This window comes from Chiloscyllium plagiosum, unplaced genomic scaffold (genome assembly GCF_037043375.1).
Source record: "Chiloscyllium plagiosum isolate Xiang-an unplaced genomic scaffold, Cpla_swu_hap1 HiC_scaffold_3, whole genome shotgun sequence".
Taxonomy (NCBI): domain Eukaryota; kingdom Metazoa; phylum Chordata; class Chondrichthyes; order Orectolobiformes; family Hemiscylliidae; genus Chiloscyllium; species Chiloscyllium plagiosum.
In genome coordinates this window covers 104287935-104305613 of record NW_028270141.1, presented here as the reverse complement: position 1 = coordinate 104305613, position 17679 = coordinate 104287935, and the positions used below count along the sequence as shown (strand labels likewise).

The 17679-nt window shown below is 41.9% G+C and overlaps 1 protein-coding gene across 12 annotated transcripts in view; it reads left to right on the top strand.

Moving 5' to 3' along the window:
* Positions 1–358: 358 nt before the first annotated feature.
* ankrd6b (ankyrin repeat domain 6b) overlaps positions 359–17679 on the top strand; it is a 245297-nt gene continuing 227976 nt past the window's right edge. For 3 of the 12 annotated variants that reach the window (XM_087982262.1, XM_087982263.1, XM_087982250.1), the window contains exon 1: positions 365–484. The gene's annotated coding sequence lies outside the window, so the exon portion shown is untranslated. Of the gene's footprint in view, positions 485–3158; positions 3598–17679 lie in introns of all 12 variants that reach the window. The other 9 variants (XM_087982260.1, XM_087982253.1, XM_087982259.1 and 6 more) reach the window with 5 other exon arrangements.

The window sequence follows — 17679 nt, the reverse complement described above, 5'->3', positions numbered from 1 at the left end:
GAGAGCTCCTGTGGTATAGGTACTTAACCTTAGGGGTCACTCATGGAGGAGAACTGAAATGTCATGAAAGGGTTTGGTGGTTGAGGGACAAGCTGCAGTAAGAGGGTCTCAACCCCAGGGGTCGCTCAGGGCCAGCAGTGTTGACCTGCAGTAAGAGGAGAAAGTGAGGGCTGCAGATGCTGCAGTAAGAGGGTCTCAACCCCAGGGGTCGCTCATGGACAGTGGTGTTGAGCTGCAGTAAGAGGGTCTCAACCCCAGGGGTCGCTCAGGGACAGCGGTGTTGAGCTGCAGTAAGAGGGTCTCAACCCCAGGGGTCGCTCAGGGATAGCGGTGTTGCTGTTATTATCGTGGAAGCCGCGAGGCTCCACCTGCGTAGTAAGAAAGACAGAGAACAACAATAAAGGGTTGCAAGTTCTCACAAATTGATTGTTCAGTGTAGCTTTGGAAAAGAGAAACAACATAAAGGGAATAGTTTCAATCAAAGGTAAGCTTTAGGTTGATTTTCGTTTTTTTTGTAATTTTTCAGAAAGTTTGAAGCTGAATAGCTCACGCGAAGTTGCAATTTCCCAAATGCGATATCGCATTAGTTTTCATAACAGGTTTGTTGGCCTTGCCATATGTATAACTGCTGGGTTATTTACGAGCTTCCACGATCTTGCTTTATGAATCTCTGCGTGAGGGAGGGCAGTGGCACAGAGAGACTGATTTCGCTGACAATTTCAGAAAAAAAAGTATCTTGAACAGTTAGAGGTGAGGAAAGTGGTAGCCACAGGTGAGTCCGGACTGGTTTGGTGTTTGTGGACATTTGTGATTTTGTGTACCCTGCTGGTCCTGTGGGAGGATGCTCTTCTCGTCGCAGGGAGCCCAGGACACGAGGCTACATGATGTTTTTCGTCTGTAGAATGTGTGACAGCACAATGTCAAGAGCTTAATATTAAATTGTTTACTTCGCTTTGAGTTTGTTTATTTGAAACAGATTCTAAATCAAAAAGTCCTACTCCCTTCTAATAGTGCTGATCAGCATTGTTTTATTTTGGCGAACTTCAACGTCAAAATTAAATTGTTCAGGAAACATCAAGCGAAAATGACACCTTTGTTTGAACTTTTGTTTTCTGCCCTTTGTTTAATCTGCAGGAAAATATTGCCCTGTGTAGGTTTAACCATGAGTGGCAAACATCACTTCTCTAAAGGTTAAACTATGCCTTAGACTATTAATAAGATTGAAATTAATTAAGGTTGCAGATTGTGTTTCAACTGAAAATACTTCATCTAATCAATAATCATGAAGCATGAACTAAAAGAATTGCACGTTCTCCACTTTTACAGGCCCAGCAAAAATATGTTAGTGGTGTTTATACAAGGGGTAAAATTAACAAATTCCTCATGGAGAATTGATATTCATCTCAGGATGCTAAGCCTGGTGACAATACCTTAAATATAATTCTGATGATCATCTTGAATACTGGGATGGTGTCACTGATTGGAAATGACACTTCTACAAAAACATTTCTCAGGCTGCTGCCAGGGTTTAAGGTAAATTAATCCTGTGCCAAAGGAGAGATTGTGAGGTGTGCAGATAGGTACAGTTGTTTAAAGATTTAAAAGAGGGAGAGGGAGGTAGCAGAACATCAGGTGCGGTATTCCAAAAATCTGGAATGACCTCTGGGTGGTTCGGTGGATGGAGGGCGGGTATTAGAAGCTAGTAGGGGGAAGCAATAATTTGGAGAAAGTGAGGTCTGCTGATGCTGGAGATCAGAGTTGAGAGTGTGTTGCTGGAAAAGCACAACAGGTCAGGCAGCATCTGAGGAGCAGGAGAAGGACTCCGGCATGAAACGCTGATTCTCTTGCTCCTTGCGTGCAATAATTTGGTGGTATTTCTTGTTTTAAATGATAAAATATTCTGCAAATGAATTTCCACACTGGCTCCCTTGTTTTTCTCTCCCCCAAGGTTTCTGTTACTCAGCCCAATTTATGGTAGAGGATTGAGAAATCGCTGTGGAAATTTGATTTTTTTTAAAAGATGGACTATAATGCAGAAGAATGTGTTTTGGTTTGTGATAAGTCTGAGCTTGTGTGTGGAACTATTTAAGAAAGTAATGACAACAAATATCTGGAGTAATTTGGAGATAAGGGGTGCATCTTAGTGTTATTCAGTTGGTACTTGAGATTTGTGCTGGCCTGGCGAGGCCACATTATTGCCAACTCTAATTGCCTTGAGAATTCACCAATGGCCAATGTTAAAAGTGGCGACATTGTGATGGTATTGTGCTGTTATGTTTTTGTGGAAGAAGCAACTAAATGGATTTCTCTGATAGCACCTCCTTGAGGATTGTATCCCAGTAAAAACGAGAAACATAGTTTTTATTTATCAAACCAGCATTGATTTGCTTCCTAGTACTGTTTCAGTGAGAGGGGTTGTTTGACTGATAAGAAAAATGTGGAGAATAAAAAGGCATTTATTTATGCATCACCAAAACAGTTTGCATAAATATTCGATTATAAAACTATTTTGTTGCAAACAGTTTATATTTGGGGAAATTTCTCAACCATTTTAATAGTGCCAATAAACTCTGTCTCAGATGTACTGCATATTTTAAGTGAAAAGTATACATTTCTTTCATATATAACTTTGGTTCTGTAATCTTTTAATGTATATTGTTGTACTACAGTTTCTACAGTACTACATTGTCAGAGAGACTTGATAGCACTGGAGAGGGTACAGAGGAGATTTACCAGGACTTTGGGCAAGTTACAAAGGGACATTGGGCAAACTGGGGTTAAGAAGACTGATTGGGATCATGATTGAGATGTATAAAATTATGAGGGGCACAGACAAGATAGACAGGAAGAAAAGTCTCCCCTTGGTCGAGGGATCAGAGAGCATACATTTAAGGTAAGGGATAAGAGGTTTACAGAGGGTATGAGGTGGTGTTTTTTCACCTAGAGTTTGGTGGGAGTCTAGAACTCAATGCCTCTAAGAGTAGAAGAGATAGAAAGCCTCATAGCATTTAAGAAATATTTAAATGTGCACTTGCAGTGCTGAGGCACACAGGGCTATGGGCCAAGTACTGGAATGGGATGAGAATAATTAGGTAATAAATTAATTAGTTAATACATAATTAGGTAAACAATTAAATAATTGTTTTTGACTGGTGCAGACTCAGTGTGCTGAAGAACATTTTTCTATGCTGTGGACCTCTAACTTTATGACAATGGAATGGATTGGAGTCAGACCAACCTCCGGAGACTATTAAATATGGTGGGCTGGACCCAGATGTAGAAGTCTTGCTCACATTGGGAGGCATTGGTCTCTTGGTACTATTGCTGGATTATTAATCCAGATAGGAAGAGCTTCTGCTAAATCATCGATCACGTCTGGGGGGAAATTGCGGTCTTTGAAGAAGGAAGCCATCTGGGTTGTACGGTATTGGAACTGGTCCTCCTGGGAGCAGATGCGGCGGAGACGAAGGAATTGGGAAAATGAGATCCTGAAGAAGGGCTCATGCCCGAAACGTCGATTCTCCTGCGCCTTGGATGCTGCCTGACCTGCTGCGCTTTTCCAGCAACACATTTTCGGCTATTAATCCAGATACCCAGGTAATGTTCTGGGGTTTGAAGCCTGCTATGGCAGGTGGTGGAATTTGAATTCAATAAAAATCCAGAATTAAGGGTCTAATGATAACCACAAAACCATTGCCGATTGTCAGAAAAACCCATCTGGTTCACTAATGTCTTTTTAGGGAAGGAAGCTGCCATCCTTACCTGGTCTGGCCTTACATGTGACTGCAGACCCAGAGCAATGTAGTTGACACTTAACTGCCTTCTGGGTAATTAGGGATAAGTGCTGGCATAGCCAGTGACCCCCAGATTCCTTGAATGAAAAAAAAATACAATTTCCAACAGATCCCATTTTTGCTGTTATGGAGAAAGAAATAAGGCAACGATCACTTGGAGGGAAACCATTACTCAGTGGGGTTATTTGCTGAGTTCAAAGATTTCTGCTGTTTTAAGGACACTAACCCGAAGTATTGAAGTCGTGAATTAATGGATTAACCATAAGCTTGTGAGAGATAAGGCTTGTTAGACTGTCATGATCTGAAGGCTTTTAAATCCCCCTGATCTTTAAACACAGAGAGACAAAAACAGGCTTAAGCTATCTGTCAGAGATAAAACCATCATCTGCGGACCTGCTTTGATTGTCATCTGGTGTATGTTATATATAAAAAAAAACAAGATCACCTGTTCTACAGTTTCAGTAGAGGTCTTTGTCCATATTTTTCAAAAGCTGTTATTATGGTTATACTCATTGTGAATGCTTGACTGAGCTTCCAAAGCTATAAAAACACTTAGCTTAACAGGGGGTTCTGAGCCTTTGGGTCAATCGACATTTAAAGAGGCTATTATCTGACTATCTGTCTTTGTGGTTACTGAATAGAAGCTTGTTTTTAATAACTGATTAAGATTTTAAAAGCTTTAATAATTTTGTTTTTAATACCTTGAGGGTATTAACATATTTTGAACTAGTATTTTGACTATCAAGTGTGCATGACTGAGATCTGTATTAGATTGTTAGAAATGTAATAATTTTCATCTCCACATGGCTTGCTTGGGTTTGACTGAGTGAGTGGCTAGTTGGCATGGAGAGAGGTGGAAGGCAAGAGTTATCATGGAGGAACCAAGTGAGTCTGAGGGGCTATGGTGATGGATAGGGGCATGTGTTTGTGAGGCAGATAGAGGCATGAGGGCCAGAAAAGTGAACAGTTTCCAAAATAACTTGATGTCCAGAGAGTGAGGTCAGCCTTCTTCTTGAAGGTGCAGGACTTAATGCTAGTAATCTAGTAATATTACTATTACTTCTAGTCATGCTGACTCTGGAACCATTTTAACAAAAGGGGCCAGAGCCTGATCCTAGTACATATGCCTCCGTTCCCAGTATGGGAAATTTTGACTGGTACAATGTAAGGGTCTGAGTAATGACCTATATTTTACACACCCAGCCTGGCTGGCAAACATTTTGGGAGTAGGCATCGCCTAGCTGATGGCAATTTTCATGAGGTAGGTTCATTCAGGACATGTGGTTCATGGCTGTTCAGAGTATTTGGGAACTTGTTGAAAGGTTTTTTCAAAAGGTCCTAACCACGATCCTTCTATATTATCCAACACCCCAGATGGGAATTGCATTTGTAGAAACAGATTTCTACACAGCTAGTTCTCTACCTGGAGTTATTATGCATGCTTGGCTGTGATACCAAACTCTCAAATGCACCAGCTTAGAGTAGATTCTCTTTGGACAAACTGAAGTTCTAATTTTACTTGATTGACAACTTTAAGAGGTTTGAATTTTTTTTGGCCAAAATTAATAGGTTTGAAAATGTGAAAGATTCTGTCACTGATATTCTAATGGACATCTCTCAAGGATCCTTTTTTATGGTTGGAGGAACAGTAGGGTTTTTTTTTCAAAGCAGATTTGTGAATGGGTGTTTATCTTCAACATTCTGATTGCTTTTGCACAGAACCAGTGAACCATATAATATCAATACTGGATAAAGTGGCATGGGGACATGGGGCCATTGAGAGGGGCTGGGTTCAGGCTTGACCACTTGGTGCTTTTAATACAAAATGTTCCAGAGAACCAAGATGGGTTTTCTAACCAACTTGCCTCTGCTCTACTCTGCTGTTGTGGCCACCTATCATCTGCTTTCACAGTTATAGAGTCATAGAGATGTACAGCACGGAAACAGACCCTTTGGTCCAACTCATCCATGCCAACCAGATATCCCAACCCAATCTAGTCCAACCTGCCAGCACCTGGCCCATATCCCTCCAAACTCTTCCTATTGATATACCCATCCAGATATCTTTTAAATGTGCGATTGTACTAGCCTCCACCACTTCCTCTGGCAGTCCATTCCACACACGCACCACCCTCTGCCTGAAAAAGTTGCCCCTTAGGTCTCTTTTATATCTTTCCCCTCTCACTCTGAACCTAAGCCCTCTAGTTCTGGACTCCCCCACTGCAAGGAAAATACCTTGTTGATTTAACCTATCCATGCCCCTCATGACTTTATAAACTTCTATAAGGCCACCCCTCAGCCTCCAATGGTACAGGGAAAACAGCCCTTGCCTATTCAACCTCTCCCTATAGCTCAAATCCTCCAACCCAAGTTTGTGAGACATGATTTCCCATGCACAAAGCCACGCTGACTATCCCTAATCAGTCCTTGCCTTTCCAAATATATGTACATCCTGTCCCTCAGGATTCCCTCCAACAATTTGCCCACCACAAACGTCAGGCTCACTGGTCTATAGTTCCCTGGCTTGTCCTTTGCACCTTTCTTAAACAGTGGCACCACGTTAGCCAAACTCCAGTCTTCCGGCACCTCACCTGTTACTTTTGATGATACAAATATCTCAGCGAGGAACCCAGCAATGACTTCCCTAGCTTCCCACAGAGTTCTAGGGTACACCTGATCAGGTGCTGGGGATTTTTCCACTTCTCCCGTTTCAAGACATCCAGCACTTCCTCCTCTGTAATATGGACATTTTTCAAGTGTCACCATCTATCTCCCTACATTCTATATCTTCCATGTCCTTTTCCACATTAAATACTGATGCAAAATACTCATTTAGTATCTTCCCCGTCTCCTGTGGCTCCACACAAAGGCCGCCTTGCTGATCTTTGAGTGGCCCTATTCTCTCCCTAGTTACCCTTTTGTCCTTAATGTATTTGTAAAAACCCTTTGGATTCTCCTTTAATTCTATTTGCCAAAGCTATTTCATGTCCTCTTTTTGTCCTGATTTCCCTCTTCAGTATACTCCTACTTCCTTTACACTCTTCTAAGGATTCACTTGATCTATCCTGTCTATACTTGACATATGCTTCCTTCTTTTTCTTAACCAAACCCTCAATTTCTTTAGTCATCCAGCATTCTCTATACTTACCAGCATTTCCTTTCACCCTAACAGGAATATACAGTCTCTGGACTCTTGTTATCTTGTTTCTGAAGGCTTCCTATTTTCCAGCCATCCCTTTACCTGCGAACATCTGCCGCCAATCAGCTTTAGAAAGTTCTTGCCTAATACCGTTAAAATTGGCCTTTCTCCAATTTAGAACTTCAACTTTTAGATCTGGTCTATCTTTTTCCATCACTATTTTGGCTGACACCAAAATGGTCCCCCAACTGACACCTCAGTCACCTTATTTCCCAAGAGTAGGTCAAGTTTTACACCTTCTCTAGTAGGTACATCCACATACTGAATCAGAAAATTTTCTCATGCACTCTTAACACATTTCTCTCCATCTAAACCCTGTGGCAGTCCTGGTCTATGTTTGGAAAGTTAAACTCCCAACTCATAACCATTCTATTATTCTTACAGATAACAGATCTCCTTACCAATTTGTTTCTCAATTTCCCTCTGAGTATTAGGGGGTCTATAATACAATCCCAATAAAGTGAACATCCCTTTCTTATTTCTCAGTTCCACCCAAATAATGTCCCTGGATGTAATTCCAGGAATATCCTCCCTCAGTACAGCTGTAATGCTATCCCTTATCAAAAACATCACTCCCCTCCTCTCTTGCCTCGCTTTCTGTCCTTCCTGTAGCATTTGTATCCTGGAACATTAAGCTGCCAGTCCTGTCCATCCCTGAGTCATGTTTCTGTAATTGCTATGATATCCTGGTCCCATGTTCCTAACCATGCCCTGAGTTCATTTACCTTCCCTCTCAGGCCCCTTGCATTGAAATGAATGCAGTTTAATTTATCAGTCCTACCTTGTTCTCTGCTCCATCCCTGCCTGCCCTGACTGTTTGACTCGCTTCTTTTCTCAATTGTACCAGTCTCAGATTGATCACTTTCCTCACTATCTCCCTGGGTTCCCCCCTACACCTTACTAGTTTAACTCTTCCCAAGCAGCTCTAGCAAATCTCCCTGCCAGTATATTAGTCCCCTTCCAATTTAGGTGCAATCTGTCCATTGTACAGGTCACTTGCACCCCAGAAGAGATTCCAGTGATCCAAAAATGTGAATTCTTCTCCCATACACCAGCTCCTCAGCCATGCATTCATCTGCTCTATCCTCTCATTCCTACCCTCAGTAGCTCATAGCACCGGGAGTAATCCAGGTATGACTACTCTCAAGGACCTCCTTTTTAAATTGCTGCCTAACTCTCTGTAATCTCTCTTCAGAATCTCAACCTTTTCCCTTCCTATGTCATTGGTTCCAATGTGTACAATGACCTCTTGCTGGCCCCTCTCCCCCTTGTGAACATTCTGCACCCTCTCTGAGACATCCTTGATCCTGGCACCAGGGAAGCAACACACGATTCTCATTTTTAACTGTTAGACAGACGTTTCTGTGGCTGTACCTCAGACTAGAGGGTCCCCTAACACAATCGATTTCTTGGAAGCTAACATATCCCTCATTGCATTAGAGCTAAGTCTCAATACCAGAAACGTGGCTGGTCGTGCTACATTCCCCTGAGTTGGCGGGCCCTACTGCCTTCCACCCCTACCTTTCCAGAGCAAATATTGTGTATGTATGTATGGAATCCATGTCTGCTGTGGGGTCAGGAAACTTCTTGACTCAAGCTACCTGCCTTGGAGTCAAATTGTCGCCCTTTGTTTTATTACTTTGAAGGTACCCTGTCACAGTGATGTGCTTCGCACCCAACACAGTAGCTTTACCTATAATTACAGAACAGTGTACTGTTTTCCAACTATCTCCACTAGGTGAAATAATACCTAAATATAACTGTCAATTAGAACCGAATAGGAGGGACATTGTGATATGCATTTGGGTTTATCTGACTTCCCCACCCCTCCAACTCCATAGAAACCAAGTGACATTTATCATATTGAACTGAGAGTTTGATTTTTCAATTAATAACAAAATAAGACTTTTGTTCTTGCATTTTTTGTTTAGATATCAAATTAGCTGAAATTAGTTATTTTTCTCTTCTGTCAAAATTACAAACCATGTGTGAGGTGTGTGATTGGAGTTTCTTCCATTCCTTTGCATGCAAAGGACTTTTCTTTCCTTGCTATACATTCTTCTCTGTACTTTAACAGAGCAATTCCACTGCCTAGGCAACATTTAGGAGAGGCAGTGGAGGAGTGAAATCTATTGCCTCTTATCTGGTCTAGCCTACATATGACTCAAGACCCATAGCACTTTGGTTGACTCTTAACTGCATCCTGAAATGGTCCTAGCATGTACTTAGACCAAAGGGAAACTAGGAATGGGCAATAAGTGCCCACCGAATGAGCATCACCCCATTTATTAATTAACAAAAAATAATTGAAATGTATGAATATAAACTTTGCCACACATCTGCTCCAGGCCTGAACATCTTATAAAAAGAAACCAATAGAGCTGGAAAATAAATATTTATGATTGAACCAACCCTTCCCCATCAACTCACTTCCTTTCTCTGAAAGTTGTACTGTGAACTCTACTCCTGATATTAGATTTTTATGTTTCTACTGTTATCGTTGTTGCAACCAGGAATAAGCTATAGCAGTTAGTGCTAAAACACCGATGTGAAAATCTACCGAATGTTGCTTTAAAATGTAAAACAATCATTTGGATCTTGTTAACATAGCTAATTTTATTTCTATTCTTCTGGCTGAGTGAGGGGAGCATGCATCACTGCACCGTCTCAATATTGTACAATAGTGTGAACAATGTTATCCATTCCAGGCATCAGTGATGTTATTGCATTTCAATTTTTATTACAATAAAGTAAACAATGGAGAGCAGCAAATAACTTATTTTGAAAATAAGATTCATTTGTGCATAAATTATTTCCCCCTAACATCATTATATTGTCAAGAAAAAAGATGACTCAGTGGTAGATTTTTCCATTTCTATAGAGTTCATTTTGCTTCAAATAGAATTTCCAGGTTAAATAAGCTAAACAATTGTTGATTGCTGCTTTATGTTGAACTTTTTTTTAATGTTGTGATTGTATAATTGCTGTCAGGTGCTGAAGTCTCATGTCCTATGTAGTGAGTTATTAATCGCAAATATATCATTTGAAAGGGCAATAGTGGAAGTCGGATGGGGAGAGCAAACAAAGAATCTATTTACCTGAATAGCAGCCTGAAATTAGATCATATATATATTTGTACTGCTGCTCATGACTCTGCATTGTAGAAATCAAAGCCTCCCATTGAAATGGTCGGCACTGAACTAAAAATTGAATGCACCTTTAAAAAGTCAAGCTGTTTAACAAAATGTTGATTGCCTAAGTTAGAACATGAGTGATGTATATTTTGCCATTGACTCAGATTTTACCATTGTGATTTAATACTCTACACTAAATGCATAATTTCTTTTACCTTTTTCCAGTCATCCCACCTGCCTCCTTTAAGTGGTGACTCCTGATGGGGTATAGTTGTAAAGACAGTAACAGTCAGTTGGTGTCTGGGGCTTGGTTGAATGCCAAGGTCTGTTATATTGTGGCAGAGATTCCCCACCAGATAGGCCTGTATTTTTAAGACAAGTTACATGACATCACAACATGTGACATTCCAGTATAAAGCAACACTCTTTAGTTGCCCTCACAGTGTGATGGAATTAATGTACTCTCTTCAGTCAGTCAGCAATGTGTATGTAGTTTTTAAAAAAATTAACTCATGAGAGGTTAATGTTGCTCGCTGGGCCACCATTTGTTGCTCCTCCCTAGTTTCCCTTGAGAAGGTGGTGAGCTGCCTTTTTGAACCATATAGTCCATTTACTGTAGTTAGACCCACAGTGCTGTTAGGGATGGAATTCCAAGATTTTGACCCAGCAATAGTGGAAGAACAGCAATATATTTCCAAGTCAGGACGGTGAATCACTTGGAGGAGAACTTGTAGTTGGTGGTGGTTTTCCCATGTATCTGCTACCCCTGTCCTTCTAGATAGAAGTGGTCATGGGTTTGGATGGTGTTGTCTAAGGGTTTTGATGAATTTCTGCAGTGCATCTTGTGGATAGTTTTGCTGCTATTGAGTGTTGGTGATGGAGCAAGTGAATCTCATGGATGTGATGCCAGTCAAATGGGCTACTTTGTCCTGGATGGTGTCAAGGTTTTTGAGTATTGTTGGAGCGCACCCAACCAGGCAAGTAGGGAATATTCCATCACACTCTTGACTTGTGCCTTGTAGATGATGGACAGGCTTTGGGGATTCATGAGGTAAGTTACTCACTGCAAGATTCCAAATAACCGACCTGTTCTTATAGCCACAGTATTTACATGATTAGTCCAGTTCAAAGAGCAAAGAACATTACAGTGCAGGAACAGGCCCTTCGGCCCTACAAGCCTGTGGCGATCCAGATCCTGTATCTAAATCTGCCGTCTATTTTCTAAGGATCTATATTCCTTTGCTCCCTGTCCATTCATGTATATGTCTAGTTACATCTTAAATGACAAAATCATTCCAGTCCCTACCACCTCCGCTGGCAACGCATTCCAGGCACTTACCACACTCTGCATAAAGAACTTTCCACGTATATCTCCCCTAAACTTTCCCCTCTCACCTTGAACTTGTGACACCTCGTAATTGAGTCCTCCACTCTAGGGAAAAAGTTTCTTGCTATCCACCCTATCTACACCTGTCATGATTTTGTAGGCCTCAATCAGGTTCTCCCCTCAACCACCTTCTTTCCAATGAAAATAATCCTAATCTACACAACCTCTCCTCATAGCTAGCAGTCTTCATAGCAGGCAACATCCTGATGAATCTCCTCTGCACCCTCAACAAAGCATCCATGTCCTTTTAGTAATGTGGCAACCAGAACTATATGCAATATTCCAAAAGTTCAGCTTCTAGTCACTGGTAAACCCCAGAATGCTGATAGTGGAGGAGTCAGTGAATCTAGGAACAGTGGTTAGAAGTGGTTCCCCTACACTGGGAAACATGCTGTCTGCATGTACCTGTCAAGCCCATTTAGGGTCTTGTGTTTCAACAAGATGAATTTTTAAGTGTGGTACATTATTGTTGGTTGTCATTGAGGAGACTAGTTAACTCTTTACCACGGATTTAATCCAATGTTCTCACCCAATTTCACTTGAATTCTTTTGTTCAGTTCTGGTCATCATAGAAATTCAATATATAATATAGAGCGAAAAGAATCAAGATTGATGTTGAGGGAACATGTGCTGTTCTGCACAGAGAAGGCAAGGAAATGGCAGTAGGTAAATTGCCCTTACGCAGACCATGCACGAAAATGACAGGACAAATGGCCTCCCCTGATGTGACAATTCTGTGGAGTGAAAAGGGCATTTGTTATGAGGAAAACTGTTTCACAGAAGCTTGAACTCTACAGCTCCCTGAAGTTTTTGATCATACAATGATCCCATTTCTTGGAGATTGAGATGACGTGTTGTGTGGGTGTACATTGTTCAAATGGAATTCTGTTTCCCTGCCTCCAAAAGGAAGGACCCAAGTGAAGTATGTCATTCCTGGATTAGAATGTGAAACCATTGCTATCCTTCTGCAAGGAATTCAGCATGAATGCAATGCACATCGATGCTCTGATGGTAATCTCTGTCAGCTGCTGCAGCAAGGTCAGAGGTGAAAATGTATAGTCCAGGTTGAGACTTCATACAGGATTTGTAACACCATACCTGTATGCGGAAGCCCATTTGTATCTATTTTTTAAATTTCTTTTTAATTGAACTTGGTGAGCTTCTTCCTTCAGTCTGAGAACTGAAGCAAGGTTAGTGAATATCATCCAGCTTATTTGATAATATCAGTTTCAAGGAAAAGTCTTGAAATCTGTTTCTGCTATTTCTGAGAGAAATCCACTGCTTCCATTGACAGATAGCTGTGATATTCGTGGATTCTCTCTTGACAATCCTAGTGCATGCTGCTCACCATCTTGAATAATAGTTGAAACAATGAGATAAGATGGTAAGTATACCACATGCTCCAGAAGAAGATTTAGATTTTTTAATAAAAGATTTTGGAGGGGAATTCAAGATGGCAGCGATCTAACAGGTCTGTCTTGCTGAGCTCCACACCATAAACCTCCCCTTACTCGACATTTTTGTAAAAATCGGTAATGTAAAGTCCCCAGAATTTCTAAATATCACTTTTCAGGAAGATAACTAAAGGAAAGGTGCTCCATGGATCGCAATATGCAGGGCACTCCCCTGCAGCAATAGGTGCACCGTGGAAGTGCCTTTGAACTTACCTGAGCAGCACAGTTTTGTTTCTGAGTTCATCAAACTCCGAGAGAAGATTGAAACAGCACTGGAGAAGTCCCGGACCAGACTGGAACCAATCTCGGCCATGCTACCAAAGCATGAGTGGGAGATCCAACATCTCAGGCAACGTGTAGAGGACTGTGGTGCTGGAGACCGCGGCAGAATCCTCGGCAGGGTGGATTCAGGTCCTGGAAAAGCAGGTGTGGGCCTTAATCGAGCAGGTCGACGACTTCGAGAATCGAGGTTGGGGGAAAAAAATCCACATTATCGGGTTGCCGAAACGCGAAGAGGGAGATCAGCAGGTCAGCTTTCCTGGAACAATGGTTCCCGCAGCTCCTGGGACTGGGAGCAGAATCGGGTCAGTGTGAGTTGAATGGGCTCACCGCATTGTGGTGTGCGCAGACCCGGATCGGAGCAGCGCCCCTGCCCGGTCGTAGCTCGATTTCAATGTTACAGAGACAAACAAATGGTTATGGAAGCTTCCAGAACATTGGGGAAAGATCCACAGGCCCTGATTTACAAGGGGTCGAAAAAATGTTTCTTCAGGACTTTAATGGGGCTGTGATCCAAAAGAGAAAATCTATAATGAAGTAAAGAAGAGGCTGAGAGACTTGAACATTCAATATTCTGTAAGATATCCGGCAGTGTTGCACTTCAGCCACAGCGGGTCCATGCATAATTTTGATTCAGCAGAGAGGGCAAAAGATTTCCTAGATACTTTAAAACAGACTGGTTGAGTTCAATACTACGAATAATAGTGTTTCCTTTGTTCTCTCTGTTGTTTACTCTGTCAGCCTGGCTTTGTTTCTGTCATATATGGGGTTGCTTCTTCTTTCCCTTTCTTGTTACTTTTGCTAGTCCCTTTTTTTTTCTGGTTGCGCTGGTAATTTATTTTATTAACAACAAGTGGGATCGATGTGTGGGTTGGATGGGTTGGATGCCCACTTTTAATTTCTATGTGTATAAGAAATGTGTTTTCTTTGTTTCTGTTTAATCTGTGTTTGGGGCTTTGGCCAGAAGGAGCCATAGAGGTGTTAGTGAGTAGGGTAAGTGCCCCTCTGGGCAAAGGGGAGAGTCTCCACTTATTTGTTTTTTTTGTTGTTTTAGGAATAGTTATTAGAATTTTTGCTTTGTTATTGTTTGTAGTTGTATTTTTTTAGATTTTATGAATCTTTGCTTCTCTCCACTCAGCACATTTATGAATAGGGTTCTTCCTCTTGGGGGGGTCACAGGCCACTTTAGACAGTTATGGCTAGTTATTGGTTTAGATGGTGCACCTGGAACATAAAGGGGAGTCACTCACCGGTTAAAAGAAAGAAAGTGCTCTCAAGTCTCAGAAAGGAGAGAGTTGATGCTGTTCTGTTATAAGAAGCTCACTTAGATGATAAGGAGCATCTAATGTTACAGCAGGGAATGTTCGGCCAGGTGTTCTTCTCATCTTTAATTTCAAAAGCAGAGGAATTGCTATACTAATGTAGAAGAATCTACCATTCCAGTTGATAGACCAAATTAAGGATGAGCGTGGGCAATTTGTGATCCTCAAAGCCCTAATACATGGGGAGGAGTATGGCATTTTGAATGTCTACTGCCCCCTGGCACAATCCCTCAAATTTTTAACTCATGCACTTTCCAGCTGATAGCCCTTGGAATGCGCCACCTGATTATAGAGGAAGACTTCAACTGTCTTATGGATCCCAAGTTGGGTTTTTCAGGCATCTCCCCACAATCCAAACAGTCGGTGCGCCTCTGTGGGGAGTTGGGGTTGGTGAATGTGTGGAGATGTCTTCACCCTAAGGGAAGAGATTTTACTTTCTTCTCCAACCATCTCAAGTGCCACACAAGATTCGATACGTTTTCTTGCCCTGGTGACTTTTTTGGATTCAGCACTAACCTGTAAGATTGGGAAAATAACCATTTTGGACCATGCGGCAGTGTATTTGGAGTTTAAGATCAGGGAAAACGGGACAGGTATGTGGCATTGCCTCATGGATTCTGCTCTCTTGAAAGACAGGAAGTTCATTGAGTATTTCACAAGGGCGTTTAAGACTTTCTAGGATATTAATTCAGGTACGGCCAGTAACCCATCAGTGCTCTGGGAGACTGCCAAAGTTTATTCAAGGGGTACAATTGTCTCGTACTCAACAACCCTGAAGAGACAGAGGGGAGAGCAACAGCACATACTTGAGGCCCGGTTAAAGGCAGCTGAGACGGCATATTTTGACAGGCTGTCTGTGACAAAGTTACAGCGGATTACAGCATTCCAGGCTGCTCTGAACTCCATGCTTACCCAGGCAGCGAAGGAAGAGGTGTCATTTGTGAAACAAAGACTACTTGAGCATGGCGATCAGCCAGGTAGATACTTGGCATATCAGGCCAGGAAGAAAAGCACTTCTCAATCTATTATGTCTTTTAGAGAGGGTACTGGTGCTCCCACTTGTGAGTCCCAAAGGGTCAATGCAGCATTTAGGAAATTTTATGCAGAGTTATACTGGTCAGAGGTCTGTGAGAATGGGTTGGCAAGGATGAAGTCCTTTTTTTGAGAACTTGGATCTTCCAGGTCTGACTTTGGAGCAGCCTCCATTTTGAATCCTCCTCTGACAACACAAGAGATACAAGAGGCGGCAAAGTAGCTCCAAAGTGGCAAAGTGCCTGGCCTTGATGGATTCCCAAGTGAGTTTTATAAGGAGTTTATAAACATGTTGGCCGAACCAATGTTGGGCATGTATAACCATTCATACAGTCAGGACTGCCTCCCGCCCTCTCTCTCTCTGGGAAGCTAATATTTCCCTTATTCTTAAGAGAAGGAAAGATCCTGAGGACTGTGCCTCATATAGACCCTCTCGCTGTCAAATGTGGATTTTAAAATTCTGTCTAAAATGTTAGCGTTGAGGCTGGAGAAAGTATTGCCTTCTGTTGTAAAGGAGAAGCAGACAGGTTTCATTAGTGATCACAGCTCCTCTAACAACATCAGAAGAATGTTGAATATGGTCCATGTGTGCCAGGTAAGGTCGATCCCAGGCTTGGTTGTCTCCCTAAATGCAGAAAAAACGTTTGATTGGGTGGAATGGCCGTGCCTTTTTTATGTGGGGGGGGGGGGTCTCCGCCAGGTGGGTGATAGTGTTGTATAGCGATCCCATGGCAGCGGTTCTCACAAATGGCATAAAATCAGACAATTTTAGTATTGGTAGAGGCATCCGACCAGGGTGCCCCCTTTCACCACTGCTGTTTACTTCAGTGATCGAACTGCTGGCAGAGACTATTCAGAGGGACCCCAAAATAGTTGCTTGAAAAGTGGGAATAGGAGAGTATAAAATCACTCCCTATGCAGACAATGTCCTTTTCTTTCTGGCTGACCTGACAATGTCTGTGCCCTATTTAATACAAATTTATTTGGCTGTTTTTCAGGATATAAAATTAATTTTACAAAATCGGAGGCCATACTCATGGGGGGTCTCATGGGAGTACCTGACCTTGAAGATGAAACTCGATTTCCTTTTAAGTGGTCACAGGGAGGTTTCCTATTTTAGATGTTTTCATCACCTCCGCCTTTCACTGACTGTACACAGCTACTTTTGTACAATTGCTCGGGAAGATAAGACAAGACCTTCAGCATTGGGAGGTGCTACCAATATCCTGGTTGGGTCGAATAGCCCTGATAAAAATGAATGATCTTCCTCGTCTACTATACCCCATGCGAATACTCCCTCTGGTGCTACCTAGACAAATGCAGCAGAGACTTAATGGTTGACTTGGATCTTTCATTTGGCACTGCAGGCACCCTCTTATTATGTTTGTGAAGCTACAGCTTCCACAGGGTAGACCCCCCAGACTTCAAAAGTTGTCAAATAAGTTCTTTATTGTCTTATGTGAATTATTGGGCTTGTCAGGATCCGAGGTCAATATGGCTCGATATTGAGGCCTCCCGGGCAAAATGGCCCCTTACTAATTTCCTATTTATGGACAGAATGAGAACTGTCGCGGAGTATTGTAAAAGTCTGACTATCATTAACACGGTCAAAGCATGGAGAATGATGCGACAGAGCTAGAGTAATTTACATAAGACCTCTCTGCTCGCCTCTATAGTAGGAATACCAGGATTTAGGCCAGGATTGATGGATTCCAGCATTAAGTTAGGAGAGTCTCCTGTTTGGGGAGACCTATTTGAAAGGGAGGTCATGATGTATTTTGATCAGCTGAGTCATAAATATGGATTATCCAGTAGGGACCTCTTCTTCTATTTTCAGATCAGGGACTTTATACAGAAAAGGACCACGCTATTGGTTTATCCGTAATAAGTCTGACGTGGAGAGGAGAGTGCTTTGATCCATGGGCACTTTCTTGATTAGTATCCTCTATCATTTACAGGGGACGGGGTGCCTCAGAAGATATTGAAAGATTTTACAGAATGTAAAATCAAGAATTGGGAGCAGAAATTTCGTCAGATGTTTGGGAGGATATCTGGGAGAATATGAAAAAGATTTCAAT